Source organism: Gossypium hirsutum, chromosome A02 (genome assembly GCF_007990345.1).
Source record: "Gossypium hirsutum isolate 1008001.06 chromosome A02, Gossypium_hirsutum_v2.1, whole genome shotgun sequence".
NCBI classification, from domain to species: Eukaryota; Viridiplantae; Streptophyta; class Magnoliopsida; order Malvales; family Malvaceae; genus Gossypium; species Gossypium hirsutum.
The window spans coordinates 30,358,806-30,382,153 of record NC_053425.1 but is presented as its reverse complement, the minus strand read 5'-3'; the positions used below and the strand labels follow the sequence as shown (position 1 = coordinate 30,382,153).

The following is a 23,348-nucleotide window of genomic DNA, read 5'->3' as shown; positions in this document are numbered from 1 at the left end:
TGACAATGATTTCATTACAATTCAATCCAATATATATTCCCATTCAATTTAAAAATCACAATTAAATAAATCATCAACACACAGTATCTCATGATAAATGTGTCTTATGAATCATCTTAAATATGAGCAAATAACTAGTTAGGAACATATCATGTTAACATGCCATTTCTCAAGCTGAATCATTGAATTCATCACAATTTCGTAGCAATCTTCTAGACTTATAAATCAGGTTTACAAATATATTTTACATTAACAATTTTTTTCATTATCATTATAAATTTTTACATATTAAATCCTTATTAGCTTGAGTCAGAAACGAACTAATACACAAATCCAACCAACACCCCAATTATGGAACCTAATGCCTTATCAGACAATTTTAGAAGAAAATTAGATTGCGCCCTACGCTCATCTGTATGACCGAAGTAAAAATTGTGCCCAACACTCATCGACACGTAGTCGAAGTATTCATTTGGTACCTAGTGCCTCATCAAAACGTTCGAAGTAATTAGTTTGTGCCCAACACTCATCAGTTGACTGAAGTAATTATCCTTTCAATATTTATACATATTCTTTTAAAAAAGCTATCTTCTTGAGTAGTATTCACTAAATTATTTATATCAAAACCTAATTAATTCGAAATTAAGATCCACATTTTGTTCTTGAAACTAGACTCAATTAAATTTTTACCATAAAAATTTCAGAATTTATTTCAAATTATATTAATACCAGTTTGTTTATTAAAACCTCTCTTATTCTGCTGCTAGGTAGCTTCGACTCTTCTTCACTAAAAATTAAATATCTTTTAGTACAAGTCTCATATTATGTTGTTGTTTTTTCTTTTGAAAATAGACTCATTATGATTTTAGTCATATAAAATTCATCTCCTAAATATATTTTTACAATTTTTACTGATTTTTCAAAGTTAGACTTAAAATAGTCTCATAAAAAGTATTATATTTCAGAATTTACAATTCCACTGCTTTCACTGTCGCTTTTATGCAAAACTAGACTTAGTAGTCTTTAATTTCATATTTTATTCAATCTCTAACTCAATTCCTACAGTTTTTGGTGAATTTTTAAAGTCGTACTACCACTACTGCCCATAAAGTGTGTAGTTAAACAATTTGCTATTCCATGAGTTGAGTAAGTTCTTCTTATTTCATTTATAACATACTGCATTTCAGCCAAATTCAATTCCAATACATATAATCAATAAGTTACACAAATTTTCATTTCCATCCAAATTAGTCCTTTAGTTCGATAATCAATCTCAAACATAACATTTTAAACTCAAATATTTATTTTCAATTTTCCTCGATATCATACCTTGCGTAACAAATTAAATATGTTACAAAAACATAACATGAATGAACTTAGGAAGTTCCAAATGAATTTACCTGACAAAAATAGCGACACACCTAACGCTAAGGACTAATCCACCACTTAGCTCAAATCTCAATCTATATAATAATTTATTTCAATTATCAGTCCCAAGTGTTTTATAACATTCAATATAATGCATATTTCTTCCTATTAATCTTTTTCACAATTTCCTTAAAATTTTATATTTTATTCAATTTAGTTCTTAAAATCGAAATAAGCTTAACTTTCATATTTGAGCTCTGATTTTTAAATCCATTTCAATTTCATCCTTCAATAACCCTCTATTATCAATAATTATAAAAGTTTCATATCATTTTTGATTTACTCACAATTCAGTCCCTATGTTCAAAATTAAGAATTTTCACTTTACGAATTAGTCATTTTTCATATTTAAGTTTAAAAGTTAATCATTTAACACAAGGACTTCAAATATTCAAAATAAAGTAACATCCTCAAATTTTAATAATAACAAAAATTACAACATGGGTCAGTTAGCTTAAAATACCAAGATTCTGAAAATATAAAAATTAAAAAAAGACTAAATTATCATTATTACTTTGATTTTTTTTGCTTCGAATGGTTGGGATGAAATTGAAAAATCTCTCTTTCCATCCACTAATATCATCTTTTAATTTCTTTTTGTTTTTATCATTTTAATATCTGAGTCAAAAAAATATTTTAATATTATTTTATATGTTTGTGATATGTGAATTTTTATCTACGAAGTTTCTGTGATTTAATTTGTCTGTTTTTGTGCTCAATTTTACAAAAAGGACTTAATCGCGTAAAATGTAAAAGTTGTATGCTAATTGTTAATGGAGCTATTTGGCCTTGGATTTTAAAATAAGGGTCCTTGCATGATAATTATACCATTGATTAAGTAAGTGGACAATATTGGACATGTGTTAGGTGAATTTGATGTTTTATAATAAAGGTTATTTTTGTAATTTGTAAAATTAAAGCTTAAATAAATAAAAATAAAACAAAAGGTGGCCTTATTATCTTCTTGTTCAGCTGAAACTTAAGAAAGAAATAGGGGTTTTGAGTTTTTGAAATTTCGGCACTTTGGAAGCTTGATTCGGGTATGTGTTTTGCTCCGTTTTTGATAATTTCTGCATTTCTGTGATCGTTGCTTTGTGTTCTTCAAAACCCATGTCTGAATTTCTATTTTTGTTGAAGATTATGAAATGTGCCATTGATGATTATATGAGCTTTATAATGTTTTTATATAGATTATGAAAGATATATATGAGATTAACATGCTTTGTTCTTGAATTTTTGATGGAATAGAGCTATTTGGGCTAATTTGTGAAAATGAGGTTTTGAAGGACTAAATTGTGAATTAAATATGTTATTTGGGCTTGTATGGAAGCTATGTATATTCGGCCAAGCTATAGTCTTGGTGAAATTTGCATATTTGTGATTTTGTGAAAAATGGACTAAATTGTCAAAGTGTGAAAATGTAAGGGCTAAAAATGCAAAGCACCCTAAATATGTGTTCATGGATTATTTTGAATGAAATGAATGATTGAATGGTTGAATTTGAATTGTATTAGATCAAGAACAAAGAAAATCGGACTTAGATCGAGGGAAGTCCAAAATAGTCGAATAGTCGACTCGTTTTCGTCTGAAATTCGTACGAGGTAAGTCAAATTACAATCATGTGTTAAATTGAATAAATTCTACGCATACAAAATGTAATCTGTATTGGATAGCCTTGTGAGCCTGATGAATAAATTCTGAGTAAATTCTGATAGTATGCTAGTATCTGAAAAGCTCTGTATGTTTCTAAAGGAATGTTTACATTGATCTGAGATATCGTCTAAGACCTTGTTTGGGATACAGGCCTTGATTTGAGATTTATGTGTAAGACCATGTCTGGGATATTGGCATCGTATCTAATTTCGTGTAAGACCTTGTTTGGGATAGAGGCATCGATACTGAATTACATGTAAGACCACGTCCGGGACGTCGGCATTGTACTCGTTTATGAGTATCCGTATCGTTTCTGAACTGTCTAATGATAGAGTATGAGATATGGGAATGAATATATGAAATGTATAATCTATACAGGTACGTTTGTATCGTACTAAATTTCTGAATATGAAAGACTCTGTTTATGTGAAATAATGAATGCGAAGTATGTACGAAATCATGGAAATGAAACATGACATGTATACAAGTAAATGAGCATGGTTAGGCTCATGAATTACTCTGTGGAATGGCTACAAATTCTTGCTATTGACTTTTTTTATATGCTTTAATAGTTAGACTAACTGTATTTGGCTTACTAAGCTCTTTGTAGCTTACTCTGTGTGATTTCTATCTGTTTTACAGTTATTGTAGCTACTGAAGGCTCGGGGATAATCGAGGATTGTCACCATACTATCGAACTCATTTTGGTATTTTTGCAAGTGTAAATATTTTTAAGTATGGCATGTATAGGCTAGAATGTTTATTTTTTAAGCTTTGATATGTATATATGTTATGCCATGAGAGTTGGCTAGCAAATGATATGTTTGTGTATAGTTTTGGTATTTGGTTCGTGATGCCAAAATGGTGTATGCTTGTAATGTTTTGTGATCTAATATGATTTGATCATTTTACGTATAGAATTGGCTGAAAATTTTGGTATAAATTCTATTTAATATTGCTTGTAGGAATGACCCAAAATAGGGTGGCAAGTTGGCTTAAACCAAGCCTGCATTGTGCCACACGGTAAGGGAACACGGGCGTGCCTTGTGGAAGTGTATGCAAAATAGTAACCTCTAAAGACAACACGGTTAAGACACTTGGGAGTGTCATATGGCCGTGGGTTAAAGTCAGTAGCTAGCTAAGTATCACACGGTCATGGCAAACGACCGTGTCTGTTGGCCGTGTGTAAAAGTCAGTATATATACTCTGTTCTGGCACGGATGGATCACATGGGTGTGTCTGATGCTCGTGTAAGGCACACAGCCTGGTCACACGGGCGTATGACCTCAACAGAATTTAAAAATTTTCTGAGTTCTGAAATTTATGAATGTGCTCAGTTTAGTCCCAATTGTCCTTACAAGTATGTTTTAGGTCTCGTAGACCATCATAAGGGATGAATTGTTGATAATTGCCTATGTACTAATGCTATGTGATATCTGTTCTTCTGAATTGGTCTAAAATGTTCTGTCTATCTGGTAAGGCCCTGTACCTATTCCGGCAACAGTTACGGGATAGTGGTGTTACAACTCGACGAGACGAGAAAATTCTCTATTTATTTTAAGTGTTCTTTTATTTAATTATGTTATAACACATTATCAGCACGAGCTTCTATGAGTTCATAGTGAAGTTCACGCCATTTCACTTTATATAATTTGCTCGTATAACTCTCGTTAAACTATATACGGTATACGTATTTTTCATAATTCTTTTATTTTATTTTGTAGATGAAATATTTGCTTTGGGTAATATTTGCACATTTATTTTTACAACTCAAATCTAATAATGAAAATTATATATACATTTTTTTATTAAAAGAAATTTCAATTAATGTAATTTGTGTTATTATTAATGACTATTCCTCTCTATGTCAATATTTGACATACATATTATTATTTAGCAAATTTGTTATATATAATTGAATTATTTTATGATTGAGAATGCTTATTATTTTACTAATATATATATTTTATTTTGATTCAAGTGATTATAATGTCAAGTTTTTTCCAAACTTGAATTTGTAGCCTTAGACATGTGTTAGATGTTGAAATTCACCTAAATGCTAAAGGTCTAGCAAATTCTATATTAGCAGATAAAGAAGGATCTAATCAAGACAAGGAAAAAAAATTATTTTCATCCGTCATCATCTATATGAAGGATTAAAAGTGGAATATCTCACTGTGAAAGACCCTCTTGAGTTGTGGAAAAATTTGAAAGAATGATTTGACCATCAGAAAAAGTGTGATACTCCTTAAAGCTCGTTATGATTGGATACACTTACGGTTTCAAGATTTTAAGACTGTGAGTGAATACAATTCAGAACTTTTCAAAATTAGTTCTCAACTAAAATTAAGTGGAGAAAACATAACTAGTGAGCACTTGTTAGAGAAAACATTTTCAACCTTTCATGCTACTAATGTGCTCTTACAGTAGCAATATCGTGAAAAAGATTTTAAAACGTATTCTGAATTGATTTCATGCCTTTTGGTGGCTGAACAAAATAATGAGATGTTGATGAAAAATCATGGAATTCATCCCACTAGTTTTGCACCATTTGTAACACCCCTTGCCTGTATCCAAAGCCGAGACAGGGTTCGAGGCGTTACCAGACTTAAACATAACCAATCATACAAAATCGGGCCATCATATTTTTGTTCAAAATAAAATGCTTCATACACATACAAACTGTCCTTTACATGGGCCTACGAAGCCCAAAACATACATCGAGGGTGGTTCGGGACTAAACCAAGAACTTTGCAAATAATAGGAAGACTTAGAAAATTTTCTTGATTTGGAGAGTCACATGCCCGTCTTAGAAAATTTTCTTGATTTGGAGAGTCACATGCCCGTGTGGGCAGGTCGTGTGGTCACACACGCCAGTGTGGCTTGGGACATGCCTATGTCCTCAGCCTGTGTAACTCTCTGACTATAACATCATCAAAAAAATAAGGTTACACGGCCTAGTCACACGCCCGTGTGCTTAGGCCATGTGGCGAATTAAATTCCAAAAATTAAGTGTAGACTTCACACGGCCTGGGCACATGCCCATGTCGTAAGGCCATGTCCTTCACATGGCTGAGACACATGATTGTGTCTCTACCCGTGTGTTTACTACTTGGCATTCTATTTTACATAATTAGGGTGTAGGGGACACCGGATTACATGCCCATGGGGTAGACCATGTGTCACACACGGCCTAGACATATGCCTGTGTGTCTACCGTGTGGACAATTTCTAGGCTATTTTCCAAGCCATTTTCCACCTTTAAACACTCACATACTTACACTCATTGCATGGCATGCAACATGGCATATTTAATTACTCAAGCATTCACCTTCATGGTTAAATTATGAATTGCTAATATCAACATATCTCCTATTCAAATATCATGCATTCATATGGCATTCCATACCAATCTCATCTTTGTCTATCATCTTTACTAACCTACTTTCAAGTTACACACTTGCATCACCTTTATTGTCATACACATTAATCATTTTTCATACACCAAACATACATGGCATCCATCACAATCATTAACCATAAGCAACCATAACCACATTAAAGCATAAGCACATTTGTATGCATGCACCAATAATTAGGGTTACAACCCAAATAATCAATATGAGCCACCTCTCATGGCAATATACAAAATAATCATAATGCTTTCATGAGCCAACACATTTGGCTAATCAATATGACACATAACAAAAAGACCAAGTCCCTATACATGCCATATTCAAAATGTTGAATCTAACTATACCAAATCTTTCCAATTGATAGTGTGATCGAAAACTCTGACGTCTGATGGTCATGTAACTAACTAAAAATTTTACTTAAGGCAAGCGCACCTATTGAACAGTAGTATAGTTATAGTAAGACCAAAAATATCGTATCCACGAAGACTAAAAGTACTAGTAATTACTATCTTCTTATTATCTAGCCTAAAATTTTAGAGAATGTTTTATCTAAAACTAATTATCTTATTAACTAAGATTACGACAGAGATTAAAATTGGAAAATACTTTTTGGAAACCGATGGAGAAGACAATACTCAAGGAAGAATCCACCTAGACTTCACTTATTACCTTTGATTCAGACGATTTATTCACTTGACTTAATCCGTAGAAATCCCTGATTTATGTTAATATCTCTCTTGAGACTAAAAAAAACTGACTCTAGGTTGATTAATTGAAATCTCTTTCTAATTAAAACCCCTATTGTCGTATTAACCCGATTTATGGATTCCCTTATTATATTTGACTCTAATACGACAGATTTATGTTGTCCTATCTCTAGGATTGCATGCAACTCCGCTTAATTATGAATGATCTACTCTTAAACAGGGACTTTTGCTCCACTGAATAAGCACATCAAAAACCTGAATAAATATCCTAGAATATTAAAGCAAGGGTTAAATTCATAATTAAGAATAAGAACAAGTATTTATCATATAACTCAAATAATAATAAGATCCGTCTTAGGTTTTATCTCCCTTAGGTATTTAGGGAGTTTAGTTTATAATAATAATGAAAAACATATCAAAGTTTGGAAAGCAACAAAACACAAAGAAACCCAAAGAACTTCTAGGAAATTGGATGGAAATCTTCAGTTTTGATGTAGATCCTACCTCTGATGTGATTCTGATGGCTATCTTTCAGTATTTTCTGCTTTCCTCTCTCTTCCTCCTCTAATCCTCTTCTAGGGTGTTTATATACACTTTCAAATGCCCAAAATAGCCCAAAATTAGCCTTTTTTGAGTAGAACTAGACTTGGGCTCGACAGGGACACGGTTGCCACGCCCGTGTGAAGGTGCTCAGGCCGTGTGTAATTCTGACTTGGATTAATGTCGACACGACCATGACACACAGGCATGTAGCCTACCCGTGTGTCATGCACGGGCGTGTGGATCACTCGTATGGAAGTGCCTAGGTCATGTGCAACACTGATTTAGGTCTAATTTGTCCGTTTTTGGCCTGTTTCTCGCTCTTTTTGTTATCCTAAGCTTTCCTGATTATAAAACATGAAATTAAAGGATTAGGAGCATCAAATTCAATGAAACCAAGGAAAAATCATCCATAAATATGCCAAGAATGGGGTAAAAAAATATGTATATATTATGGTTTATCAAATATCCCCACGCTTAAGCATTTGCTTTTCCTCAAGCAAAATCCTCAACTCACAAATAAAATAGATCCTTCTTAACTTATAATTATCATTAATAATGTTTGAAATAATCTACGAGTAATCATACATTAAGAGCTTAACTATAAGAACATTAAAGTTTCAAACAATCCAAATTGAGCATTTCAATCATAAAATCATAGGTATCCCCTTTTATCTAAGTAATCACCTTCAATTCCAAATTAACAAGGTTGACATCTTTACTAATGATTCACTCAAATCACTCAAAGTGTTTAAGGTTTAATAATTAAGCACTCAATAGTCAAACATGAAAGGCTATTACTATAGGCTTGCATGAAAATCAAATCTCCACCACTACAATGAAATGATACACAAATCAAAAGGTCTTTAACAAGGTTGTAATGGGGCTTGGGTTAAAGGTGTGGATAATGGCTGCAAAAGAGGGTTAGAATTGAGATTAATTTAATAGATTACCAAACTTAGAAAAAAAAACAAAGCTAATTGCTTAATTACAAACAAGTGCCAGAATTAACACTAACCAAAACTAATGAAGGGAGCTTTTTCTCTCAATACGATAACTTATCCAAGCTCTTTAGAACAAAATGTAATTTGAATGAATATACGAGGTTTTTTTTAAGAATAAGAACAATAATGGAAAATACATAATAAGGAATAATTCAGCAACTGGAATGAACAGACATAATTAGGTAACTAATCAAATTAAATCTCGATAAAAAGGAAGTTAATAAAAAGGGAGAAATTCTTAATGAATCAAAAAGGGATAATTTGTGGGTTAAAATTAAGGGGTAAAGTCGAGAAATAATAGTTAAGGCTAAAAGGGGTTCACTAGGGGTCAATTATGTGGGTAGGCTTTTTATGGGGTAAATGGGTTAGAACCTAAGTGCCTTTATCATTTTAGTATATCAAATCAAAGGTGTGGTCTTAACATGTATAATCGATGCAAGTTCTAGAATAGCAAATCAATGTTGACATACTCATAAAAATAATCAGTGAGCAAGAAAGATATATGCTCTAAAAGGCTCAAAATCTCACAAAATTTATGGGTATTTGATGTCAACCCTATAAATTCAAAACTTTAAGATCATACCTCGATTCAGGGAAACAACCTAGAAATTTTAATTCTCAAAATCCAACTTATCATGCTTGATCCTCTAGTTGACAATCAATGCACAATTATTTATGATTTAATTCAAAACATATCAGTAAAAATCATAAGTCAATCAAGATTTATTTTAATAGTAATATGAGGAAATTATTTGAGAACAAGATAAAAATTCAGGTTTTTTTTTATAATCACAAAAATAACCTCCTCACACTTAATATGTACATTGACATCAATGTACAGAGATAGATAATAGTAATCAGAACAGAGGGAGAGAAGTGAAACTGCCCTGAATTTGGATGTAATCCTTGAAAGAGCGGAAACAGGTTTAGAGGCATTCAAAGTGATGTGTATGTGACATGTAGATAGAGGTGAAGGTGGTGGTAGAGGTTGGGTTCAACAATCACGGTGCCCAGCGAAGAGGTTATCATGGTGGTCGGTGTGCGCACGGGGTGGCACGTGATGAGAGGTGGAAGGGGTGAGGAAGAAGGGGAAAGGAGAGGAGGAGGTAGCTAGCGGTGGTACGTGGTGGTCAAAGGGGCAGGGGGAAGAGAGGGAAAAAGGGAGAAGGAGAAGGGAAGCTTGTTGAAGAAGATGATGAATAGTGAAGGGTAAAGGGAGAAATTAGGGTTAGGGGGGATTAAAAAGGGGGCCACGGTCGTGTAATCCCTAGTTTAAGCCACACGGCCGTGGCCCAGGCCCGTTTGGTACTCTCTCAGCCTGCGTTTTTCATGAAATTCATAGTCAGGATCGCACACGGTTGCTTTGAGACGCCCGTGTCCCCAGGCCATGTGGTGCGCACAGCCGTGTTGCACGACTGTGTGTACGATCGTTCGCTTCTTCCACGACCGTGTTAGGTTCACCACGCCCATGTTCATGTATTATGCTTATGGTTTGATGTTTCAAGCCAGTATCACACACAACCTGAGGACACGCCCGTGTGTTTATGCCGTGTGACCCACATGGCCACATCGCACGGGCATGTGGTGCTCGCTTCGTTTCTCCCACGCACGTGTCCAATGCAACACGCCCGTGTCAATTAGTCAGGATTGTGTACGGCTCTTGAACACGGCCGTGGCCTACACCCGTATTTTATTCTGACTTTGTTTATGTTTTGAATTTTGGGCAAGTTTTCAAAAGGCCTCAAGCACGCCCGTGGTACAAGCCGTGTGTCTTCCACGGTCGCCTTGAATGGCTGTGGTGATTTATCGTAGGCCGTGTGTCATCCTGTCTTGAAAAAATATTTGTCTTGTTTTAGCACGACCATGGCCACGCTCGTGTCGCTTGCCTGTGGAGAGCCAACGGCTGAAAGCACGCTCGTGTCCTAGGCCGTGTGTGCTGAAAATACCTGTAGTCAGATTATAAAACAAAAAAAGGAAAAAAAAACTAAGTTATTTAGTGGGGTTAGTGCTCGGGTTGCCTCCCGAGTAGCGCTTATTTAGAGTTTGAGCTCGACTTTACCTGGAAGGTATGTTTATTCAGGTTTGCAGAGCCATAGCTCCTCTCCCCTGTTTTTGAAATCCTCACTGTTATAAAGTTTAAGTCGATGTCCATTTTCCTTAAAAGTGCCTTGAGTTGGGTGACTTACCTCTACTGTGCCATATGAAAAAACGGTTTGGACTACGAAATGACCTTACCATTTTGATTTAAGCTTCCCAGGGAACAATTTGAGGCTTGAGTTGTATAACAGGACACGATCTCCAACTTCAAATTGCCTGTTTTGCTTTAAATAAGCATCATGGCGGCGCTTTGTTGCTTCCTTGTATATTCGTGAATTCTCATAGCCATTAGCTCGCCATTCATCTAACTCATTCAGCTGCATCAATCTCTTTTCACCTACGAGTTTGGGATCAAAGTTTAGAAATTTTATAGCCCAGAATGCTTTATGTTCCAATTCAAATGGTAAATGACAACTCTTCCCATAAACAAGTTTGTAAGGGGATGTTCCTATAGGCCTATAAATCACTATCAATTTTCTTTGCCCAATCCTTCCTATTTGACTCTATATTTTTTTCTAGAATGCTTTAAGTTCTCGGTTAGCGACTTCGACTTGTCCACTAGTTTGAGGATGGTAAGGGGTAGCTGTTCTGTAATAAACTCCATATTTCTTAAGGGTTTTTTTATCAAATTGAGTATTACAGAAATGAGTGCCCCTATCACTGATGATTACTCTAAGTGTTCCAAATCGAGAGAAAATTTTCTTAAGAAACTTCACCACTACTCTAGTATCATTAGTAGGTAAGGCTTGGGCTTCCACCCATTTAGACATATAATCAACAGCATCTAATATGTATTTATTCCCAAATGAGCTAGGGAATGGACCTATGGAATCAATACCCCATACATCAAATATTTCACATGAGAGCATGTACGTTTGGGGTATTTCGTCACATTTAGAGATATTACCTATTCGTTGGCATTTATTGCAAGTAGCAACATACCTATTGGCATCTTTGAATAGTGTGGGCCAGTAAAAACCTGATTTGAGTGTTTTATGTGTAGTCCTAATTCCACTGTAATGTCCCCCAGTCGGTCCTGAGTGGCAATACTCCAAAATTTTAATCGCTTCTGTCTCTGTAACGCATCTTCGAATTACTTGATCTGTTCATATACGAAAAAGAAAAGGTACTTCCCAAAAATAGTTTTTCACGTCACTAAAGAATTGCTTCTTTTGCTGATGTGTCAACCTTTTTGGTATAATGTTAGCGGCTAAATAATTCGCAATGTCTACAAACCAAGGTTCCTCATAGTCAGAGATAGAAAAAAGTTTTTCTTCAGGGAATGAGTCATTTATCTCTTGTTCGTTCAGTTCATTGAGATGTGGGTTTTCTAATCTGGATAGATGATCTACTGCAAGATTTTCTACTCCTTTCTTATCTTGAATTTCTAAATCGAATTCCTGCAACGATAAAATCCATCTCATTAGTCGAGGTTTGCATCTGTTTTATTAAGGAGGTATCAAAGAGCTAAGTGGTCAGTGTAAACGACAACTTTAGATAATATTAAATATGGTATAAATTTATCAAATGCAAAAACCACAGCCAATAATTCTTTCTCGGTCATCGTATAATTTTCTTGTGCAGCTATCAATGTTTTGCTAGCATAATAAATCGGTTGAAAGTGCTTGTCTTTCTGCTGTCCAAGAACCACTCCTACTGCAGAATCACTGGCATCACACATTAGTTCAAAAGGTAAATTCCAATCAGGTGTGACTACAATCGGAGCGTTAATTAATTTATCCTTAAGAGTATTGAATGCTTCTAAACAATCCTGACTGAAATTGAAAGGTACATCTTTCTCTAGCAAATTCGTTAAAGGCTTAGCTATTTTAGAAAAGTCTTTAATAAATCTTTTATAAAATCCAGCATGACCTAAAAAACTACGAATAGCCTTAATTGAATTAGGGGGAGGTAATTTCTCAATAGTTTCAACTTTTGCTTTATCAACCTCGATTCCCTTACTAGAGATTTTATGGCCTAACACAATTCCTTCACGAACCATGAAGTGACATTTTTCCCAATTCAGTACAAGATTTGTTTCCTCACATCTAATTAAAACTTTTTAAAATTTTTAAGGCAAATATGGAAAGAGTTACCGAATACCAAGAGGTCATCCATAAATACCTCCATGATGTCTTCCACAAGTTCATTAAAAATGGCCAACATGCATCGTTGAAAAGTAGCAAGAGCATTACATAATCCAAAAGGCATTTGTCGATAAGCAAACATACCATACGGACATGTAAATGTCGTTTTCTCTTGATCCTCAGGAGCTATCGGGATTTGGAAATAATCGGAGAGTTCATCTAGGAAGCAATAATACATATGTCCAGATAATCTTTCCAACATCTGATCAATGAATGGTAGGGGAAAGTGGTCCTTTCTTGTGGCATCTTTCAATTTCCTATAGTCAATGCAAACTCTCCATCCCATGACTGTATGTGTTGGAATTATTTCGTTCTTCTCATTGGCCACGACAGTCATGCCTCCTTTCTTAGGAACAACCTGCACAGGACTTACCCAGGAACTATCAGAAATAGGATAAATAATTCCAGCATCTAGAAGTTTAATTACCTCAGCTCTTACGACTTCTTTCATGTTAGGATTCAACCGTCTTTGAGCTTGCACACAGGGTTTGAATTCATCTTCCATTAAAATTTTATGTGTGCAAAAAGAAGGGTTAATCCCTCTTATGTTAGAAATCTTCCAAGCTATGGCTCTTTTATGCTCCTTTAATACTTTGAGTAACTTGTCTTTTTTGGTTGTCTGTAAATTTGAAGCAATAATTACTGGTAATGTGGAATTATCTCTAAGAAGCGCGTATTCTAAGTGATCTGGTAATTGCTTTAACTCTAATTTAGGCGGTTCTTCAATAGAGGGTTTTAATTTGAATTCATTATTTACCTCAACACCCTCGTAGCTCTTCTGTCTCAGTGAAAGCTCATTGGAATTTAGTTAAGCTTTTATCTTACCTATCTCAGAGTCAGCACTATTTACCTCCTCTCTTTGGGTAAGACACAGTTCCAATGTGTCCTTATGTACGATTTCCTGTAAAGAGTCTTGAGTAGCATGATCAATAGAGTCAATAAAATAACATGAGTCATTCTGTTCCCTAGAAAATCTCATGGGCATCATAAATTTTAAAAATAATCTCTTCGTCACCTACTCTAAGCACAAGTTTACCATCACCCACATCAATAACAACCCTAGCAGTGGCTAAAAATGGATGACCTAAAATCAAAGGCACCTCAACATCCTCATCCATGTCAAGCACAACAAAATCAATAGGGAATATAAATTTATCTACTTTTACAAGTACGTCTTCTATAATACCCCTAGGATATTTAACAGATTTATCAGCTAGTTGGATACTCATCCTAGTGGGTTTCGATTCCCCAAGAGCAAGTTGCTTGAACATTTTATATGGCGTCAAATTAATGCTAGCACCTAAATCAGCTAGTGTCTTCTCAAGATTCAAACTAGCAATTAAGCAGGATAGTAAAACTTCCTGGATCTTTCAGTTTGTTTGGCAGTTTATTTTGGAGTATGGCCGAGCATTCCTCGTTGAGTTCCACTATAGACAAGTCTTCAAAATTCCTTTTATTTGTTAGAAGCTCCTTTAAAAATTTTGCATATGTTGGCATTTGCGAGATAGCTTCAACAAAAGGTAAATTAATATGTAATTGTTTAAAAAGTTCAAGAAATTTATCAAATTGTGCATCCATGCGGCATTTCTTCAACTTTTCTGGGTATGGGATTGGTGGTTTATATTCCCTCAACACTGGTTTTTCATTGTTTTTGGGTTCTTCCTCCTCACCTTTCTTTCTATCAAGTTCTGGTTGTAGCTTCTTTTAAGATTCAACTAACACCTTCCCACTCCTTAATGTAACTACTTTCACATGCTCTTTTGGATTGGGTTCGGTATTGCTAGGTAGGTTCCCTGGTTGTTTCTCTAAAATCATCTTAGCCAGCTGTCCTATTTGATTCTCGAGCCCTTGAAATGATGCTTGCTAAATATTAAGTACAGTTTCAGTATTTTGAAAACGAGTCTCCGCTACTGAGATAAATTTTGTCATCATCTCCTCAAGGTTCGGCTTTTTCTCTGCTTGGTAAGGTTGTTGCTAGAAGCCTGGAGGGGGTGGTGGTCTTTGATTTCCTTGGCCTCCCCATGAGAAATTTGGGTGGTTCCTCCAGCCTGCATTGTAAGTGTTACTATAAGGGTTATTTTGAGGTCGAGGATTATTACCCATATAGTTCAATTGCCCGTTCCCCATGTTGGGACCATAGGGTGGATATTCTGAATTGTTTAATCCACCTCCACTTGCATCGCACTGCATTACTGGATGTACCTGCGTACAACCAAGTAAACCGTCAATTATTCTATTCAAAAGTTCTACCTGATTGGAAAGCATAGCAACCGAATCGACATTAAAAACGCCTGCTGCTTTTGACAGCTTTGTCCTCATAACTTGCCACTGATAATTATTCAGTGACATCTCTTCTTTGAACTCATAAGCCTCTTCAGGTGTTTTGTTATTGATAGTTCTACTAGCAGCTGCGTTGATCATTTGTCTAGTCGAGGGATTTAACACGTTGTGGAAAGTTTGAACTTGTAGCCAAAGGGGTAATCCATGGTGAGGGCACCTTCTCAATAGATCTTTGTATCTCTCCCATGCAACATACAGTGTTTCTAAATCCATCTACACAAAAGAAGAGATATCATTTCGTAATTTAGCTGTTTTAGCCAGCGGAAAATATTTAAGCAAAAATTGTTTGGTCATTTGCTCCCAAGTGGTGATTGACCCTCGAGGTAACAAGTTCAACCACTATTTAGCTTTATTCCTTAATGAAATGGGAAACAACCGAAGGCGAATGGCATCGTCAGAAATGCCATTGATCTTAAAGGTGTTGCAGAATTCCAGAAAATTTGCTAAATGAGTGTTTGGATCCTCGTCCTGCAAACCATCAAACTGAACAAAATGTTGTATCATTTGAATCGTGTTAGGTTTCAGTTCAAAAGTATTTGCAGCAACAACAGGTCTAACTATACTCGATTCAGTTCCTGTTAAAGTAGGTTTTGCATCATACATAGTATGAGGAGCAGGATTCTGATTTACTGGATTTGTAGCAACCACAGGAGGTAGCGAATTATTCTGATTTTTAGCCATCTCCTCGGTTGTGGTGTGAATATCGTCCTCTTGCCCTTCCTCTATGTATTGTAGGCTTCACCTTATTTCTCTTTGGTTTTTGCAAGCTGTGCTCTTGATCTCACTATAAAAAAGTAGAGGTCCTAACGGGTTTCTTCTAGTCATAAACTATAAAAACTTGCCAAAAGTAAAGAAAAAAAATAGTAAATAAAAACAAAATTAAATTGCAACAAAAATAAAAATGGGTAAAGTAATAAAAATTAAGTGTTCCTAATATCTTAGTCCCCGACAATGGCGCCAAAAACTTGATGGTCCTGTAACTAACTATAAATTCAACTTAAGGCAAACACACCTATCGAATAGTAGTATAGTTATGGTAAGACCGAAAATATCATATCCACGAGGACTAAAAGTACTAGTAATTACTATATTTTTATTATCTAGCCTAAAATTTAAGAGAATGTATTATCTAAAACTAATTATCTAATTAACTATGATTATGACAGAGATTAAAATTGGAAAATACTTTTTGGAAAACCGATGGAGAAGACAATACTCAAGGAAGAATCCACCTAGACTTCACTTATTACCTTTGAGTTAGACGATTTATTCACTTGACTTAATCCGTAGAAATCCCTGATTTATGTTAATATCTCTCTCGAGACTAAAAACAACTGACTCTAGGTTGATTAATTGAAATCTCTTTCTAATTAAAACCCCTATTGTCGCATTAACTCGATTTATGGATTCCCTTATTAGATTTGATTCTAATCTGACAAATTTATATCGTTCTATCTCTAGGATTGCATGCAACTCCGCTTAATTATGAATGATCTACTCTTAAACAGAGACTTTTGCTCTACTGAATAAGCACATCAAAAACCTGAATTAATATTCTGAAATATTAAAGCAAGGGTTAAATTCACAATTAAGAATAAGAACAAGTATTTATCATATAACTCAAATAATAAGAAGATCCGTCTTAGGTTTTATCTCCTTTAGGTATTTAGGAGTTTAGTTCAAAATAATAATGGAAAACATCTCAAATTTTGGAAAACAACAAAACATTCTAGGAAATTGGATGGAAATCTTCAGTCTTGATGTAGATCCTGCCTTTGAGGTGATTCTGATGGTTGTCTTTGAGTATTTTCTGCTTTCCTCTCTCTCCCCCCTCTAATCCTCTTCTAGGATGTTTATATAGACTTTCAAATGCCCAAAATAGCCCAAAATTAGCCTTTTCCAAGTGGAACTAGACTTGGGGTCGATAGGGACACGACCGTGTACCACGCCCATGTGAAGGTGCTCAGGCCTTGTGCAATTCTGACTTAGATTAATGTCGACACAGCCATGACACACGGGTGTGTGGTCTACCCGTGTGTCACGCACAGGCTTGTGGATCACCCGTGTGTCACACACGGACTTGTGGATCACACGTGTGGAAGTGCCTAAGCCGTGTGAAACACTGATTTAGGTCCAATTTGTTCGTTTTTGGCGCGTTTCTCGTTTTTTTGTTATCTTAAGCTTTCCTGAGTATAAAACATGAAATTAAAGGATTAGGAGCATCAAATTCAATGAAACCAAGGAAAAATCATCCATAAATATGTATATATTATGATTTATCAACGTTCTTTGATCCCCGAGCTAGCTTGGCGACACTATAAGAGATAGAAAGGAAAGGGGGTAAGCATTAAAGCTTAGTAAGTTCACATGCAAATAAAATGTAACTTAGATAAGCATTAATCATACATTTAACATAATGAACATTTTTTTTTGTTTTTTATCAAATCTCCTAAACTTATTCATCATATATATAAAAATATACATATTCTTACCACAAGTTCATCATATCTCATGTCATTCTCATGAGTTCGGTGTACATACTTGTGCCTACTTGCATATAATAACTTACATTCTTGCCTTTGAGGTATTCATCAAGATTACCCATTAACTTCTCTTAGAATTACCTGTTGAACTCTTGGAATACCATCGGATACATCGGAATCTCGCACCTAAGTGCCTCATATGTAGCTAATGCTACCTCATATCTTATATCACATGTTGCTCACTTTCGAGCTACTCACGGGTATGCTCACACAGGCTGTCAGGTATCCGCAACACATGTCAAACTACCCTGCCATTGGTAATATATACGAGACCAGTACTCGAAACGCCAAAACATGTGTCACATATATCATGAACTCAGACCACAACTCATGAGTTCAGATCACATAGTTCCTAGTGACATGTCACTTGTATACTAAACTATTTCTAAGATTCAAACAGGATTCTTCGATACCACATTTCTGTATAACTTTCTCATAACGTTGATTTCAATGCTTATAGCACCAATCACATATTCATGGAATAATCAAAGCATAATTCATGATAAAATTTAGGCAATAAACACATGAGACAACATCATATTGAATATGTATGCACTTACCATACATGCAATATTGAAGCATTTAAAATATGGTACTTATTGCATTATTTGCAAATGAACTTACCTCGGTACAAAATGATGGAAACGAGCGTAATCCTTGTAAACCTTGTTTTTCCCCCGATCAAGACCCGAATAACATTTTTCTTGATCTATAATGCCAAATTTAACTTGTTCAATACACACATTGCTCATATTGACCCATAACACATATTTTGGTAAAATTACCTTTTTACCCCTAACTTTTCACTTATTTACTCTTTAGTCCTTAGGCTCGTAAAATGAAATGCATGCATTTCCTTTGTTACCCAAGCCTAGCCGATTCATATTCTAACTCATATCAGCCCATATTTTCCTTTATTTCATATTTCTACTACTCATTTTTACACCTTTTACAAATAAGTCCATTTTCGGTGTTTTCACTAAAAATCACTTAGTAAAAGATGTTTATCACACATCAAACATTAACATTCCTCCATTAAACATCAAAATACAACCATGTCACACATGGGTAAAATTTCATACATGAACCCTATCTCAAAATAATGGTAGAAATAGCTAGATCGATTGATGACAACTTTAAAAATATAAAGAATATTAAAAACAGGGCTAGGGAACACTTACAATCAAGCTTGAAAAGTTGAACAAAACCTTAACTATGGCTCCTTGAAATTTTCGGCACATTAGGAGGAAGATGGACAAGATTTTTGACTTATTTTTCCCTTTTTATTCTTTAATTAACCAAATGACTAAAATGCCCTTAGGGCCTTTCTTTCAAAATTTTCCTACTCATTCCCATTTTTGTCAAAAATTTGAGAACTTGGTCTAATTTCTATTTAAGGACCTCTAATTAATAATCCAATACAATTTCATGCTTGAAGCTTCTAGAACACGATTTTACAACTTATTCAATTTAGTCCCTAAAGTCAAATTGGACACCTTAGGCATAAAATTTCTTCATGAAAATTTCACATAGACATGCAATCATATCATGGATCATCAAGTGATCATAAAATACTCATTTCTATTTCAGATTTGTGGTCTTGAAACTACTATTCTGACTAGACCTTACTTCAGGATGTTTACCATTCCCTGAAGTGAATGTAGCAGCACACAATAATTATGAAAATAGAAAATATAGAGGTCGTGGCTGTAGTGGGTGTAACAATCCTTACCTATATCCAAGGCCGGAATAGGGTGCAAGGCATTACCAGACATAATTGTAAACACATATGCAAATCCGAGCCATAAGATTTTACTGTTTTTAAAAACATTCATACATATGCAAGATGTCCCTTAAAAGGGCCTACGAGACCCTAAACATACTTTGAGAGTGGTTAGGGACTAGACCAGGAACTTTAGAAGGATTCGGGAAAACTTAGGAAAATTTTCCAACAAACAGGGTCACATGCCCTTGTGGGCACAAGGACACGCTTGTGTGCCCAGGACATGCCCATGTCCTCAGACTGTGTAACTCTCTGACTATGACGTCAGCAAACAAAATTTAACCATACGCCTAGCCACACACCCTTGTGATAGGCTGTGTCATCCAAACGGCTGAGACACATGGCCGTGTCTCAGCTTGTGTGGCTAACACTTAGGCTATTTTTAAAGCCTTTTGTTACCATTAATCCCTCACATCTTTACACACATCAAAGTTATACATCATGGCATCATTTTAATGATTTAGCATACTTCACTAAGGTGTATTCTTAATTTTAACATGCTATCATTCACAAGTTTCACATACTCATATAATATGAAGTCTAGACATAATAATCCATATTAATTGACCTTGTTAAGTGACCTTATTTAAACATTAAGCATTCATGTTAAATCATCATCGTCATATTTCTATACCAGAAAATTACTTCATGGCTATAACCATTTTGATTGGTCATGAAGCATTTATCATACACACGTCTTAACACCAATCATGCACGTCCCGCAAGCATAAAATCATCATCGTATCACAAACATTAGAACTTATCATGGATAACTAGGCTTACAAGCCACAATAATTATAAGCCACATATCATGGCTATATACAATGAATCAATATAAGCCAATACATTTGGCTAATCATAACAACATCTGTCATAAAAACTAAGTCCCTATACATGCCACTCACTTGAAGGTGCTTAATACACATATGTTAATACTCCAAAGGTGATGGCTTGATAGTGTGATGCTACCTCTGACGATCTCCAACCCCGAGCTAACCTGACAACACTAAAGAAATGAAAAGGAGGGAGTAAGCATTACACTTAGTAAGTCCATATGAAAAGAATAAGCAATATGCCAACATGCTTCTCAAGGTAATACAACCATAATTACACTTTTACTTATATTCTGGTCATGCTATTTTCTTGAGTCATAGTTACTAAATTCTTTATATCTGGAGCTATGAAACTTTGAATTAAGATACACTAATTTTTCTGAAACTAGACTCACATATCTTTTTACCATAAAATTTTCAGAATTTTTGGTCCAGCCAATAAGTACATTTTATTCCTTAAAGTTACCCATTTTTTGTTGTCTAACAGTTTTGACACCTCTTCACTAAAAATTAATTATCTCATAAGACAGAACTCGGATGATGATCCTATATATTTCTATTAAAAATAGACTCATTAATAATTCTTAGAATATAAATTTTAACCCATAAATATTTTTGTATAATTTTCAATGATTTTCTCACATCAGAACAGGGGATTTCGAAATCGTTCTAACTCTGTTTTACACAAATTCAAATATCTCATAATATGAAATTCCTTTGCTTACACTGTGTACTTTATAAGAAACTAGACTCGATTATCTTTAATTCCATATTTAATTAAATCTTTAACCCTCTTTCCAATATTTTTGATGTATTTTCCTATTTGGATTACTGCAGTTGTCCCAAATCTATTTAGTGTAAAATAATGGTAACTAAGCTTATAACACCTTTACAAACCATTTTAAACATCATGGTAAGAATACATATTGGTACATCATAAGCATAGAACTATAATCATAAGGTCATCAATATTTCATTCTCATAGGCATAGCTTACTTATTTGTATCCTTACCAAAGATGCATCATTTCATGATCGTAATAGTATTTGAGCTTCGAGTACATACTTGTACCTTTTCAACATGCTCATATACTTACCTTCTCGCTTTCATTACAAGCTTTGGACTACCCGTTGAACCACTTGGAATACTACAGGATATTCAATAGGCCTAAAACATAGGGTAAGATGCCGATGCCATGTCCCAGACATGGTCTTACACTGGCTCACACATCAAGGTCGATGCCATGTCCCAGATATGGTCTTACACTGGCTCTCATATATTGAGGCTGATGCCATGTCACAGACATGGTCTTACACTGGCTCTCACTTGTTGATGTCAATGCCATGTCCTAGACATGGTCTTACACTAGCTTTCATATCTCGAGGCCGATGCCATGTCCTAGACATGGTCTTACACTAGCTCTCATCTCAATGCCTATGCCATGTTCTAGACATGGTATTACACTGGCTCTTATAATGTGGCCGATGCATGTCCCAGACATGTCTTACACTAGCACACATGTCTCCCAAATGTCATGGCATGAATATCCAATCTATTCTCAAAGGTTAGCCGGGAGTTTATCATGTTAAGTCTCGTCGTACATTTCTCATAGCCATATTCAAACATTTCATGCAAAATTAACCATTTGGTGCATAATAACGATAAAGCTGTAATATTTACACACAACTTACTCGTTTCAATGGAATATCATATTCCATCAAATTTCCAATGCATTCAATCATCACATAAATGTTATTAACATTTTGCATCACTTTCTTATATACAATATCATCAACATAAAATTCAATACAATAGTAGCAAGATAGATTTCAAGTATATTAACAATAACATAGATATCATGCTTATTTAATCACACGGACTTACCTCGAATGCAATTTCGGCTAATTAAGCCATTTTAGTTCACAACCTCATACTTTTCAATTTAAGCTCGAATCTTGGTTCCTTGATTTGCAAGGAAAATAAGTGGCTAAAAATTTAAGCTCTCAAAACCCCCATGTTTGCTGCCATTTTCGGTGGAAGAAGAAGAAGAAATGAAAAAGATGACAACTTTTTCTTTATTTTATTTTATTACCAAAACAAGTCACCTAATGCCACCAAATGTTGACTCTTCAAATTTTCTTGTCCCTATGGCCGACCATCACTCCCCAAAAGGCCTATTTGCACTTTAAAAACCTCAAATTTTGGTTCTCTAGCTATTTAACATATTTGTATAGTAAAACAAAACGCTAGCGATTTAGTCCTTTTCCGCAATTAAGCGCACAAACGCTAAAATTAATTCACAAAAAATTTCACGGACTCATATAATCATGCTATAACACATAAAATAATATTAAAATAATTTCTTGACCTCAGATTTATGGTTTCGAAACCACTGTTCCGACTAAGCCCTATTTCAGGATGTTACAGTTCTCCCTCCTTAGGGACTTTCGTGCCCGAAAGTCTTACCGAAAATGAGGTGGTATTCGCATAGGCTCCATTATTCAAAACATTATTAGAGAACCCTCACTAAGATTGAACTTTTAGTTCTTAACACTTCAATCTTTTGTACCAAAGTCATGAGCGGCTCTTTATCATACAACACATCAACTGAATCTTGATCTATATCAGAGAACTCATATACACAAAGGGTATGATCCATGCCGTCATATCACATATTCACATAACACACTTGAATCTTTTCAAATTCGCATGGTGAAGCTAGTTAGTACATCACTGGCCTTATACTCTATTAACTCGTACGGTCCAATAGTTTATGAATTCAATTCTCAATTACTCTTAAATTCTGAAATACAGAAATGAAACATATTGTCAAGAATCTGAACCAATCAAACCGAAAA

General features: G+C 34.8%; 1 non-coding gene across 1 annotated transcript; it reads left to right on the top strand.

The window, feature by feature from the left end:
- Positions 1 to 15,471: 15,471 nt before the first annotated feature.
- On the top strand, positions 15,472 to 15,577 carry LOC121217535 (small nucleolar RNA R71). Its single transcript, XR_005913630.1, has one exon. It is a non-coding gene; the product is annotated as a small nucleolar RNA R71 (small nucleolar RNA).
- Positions 15,578 to 23,348: the final 7,771 nt, after the last annotated feature.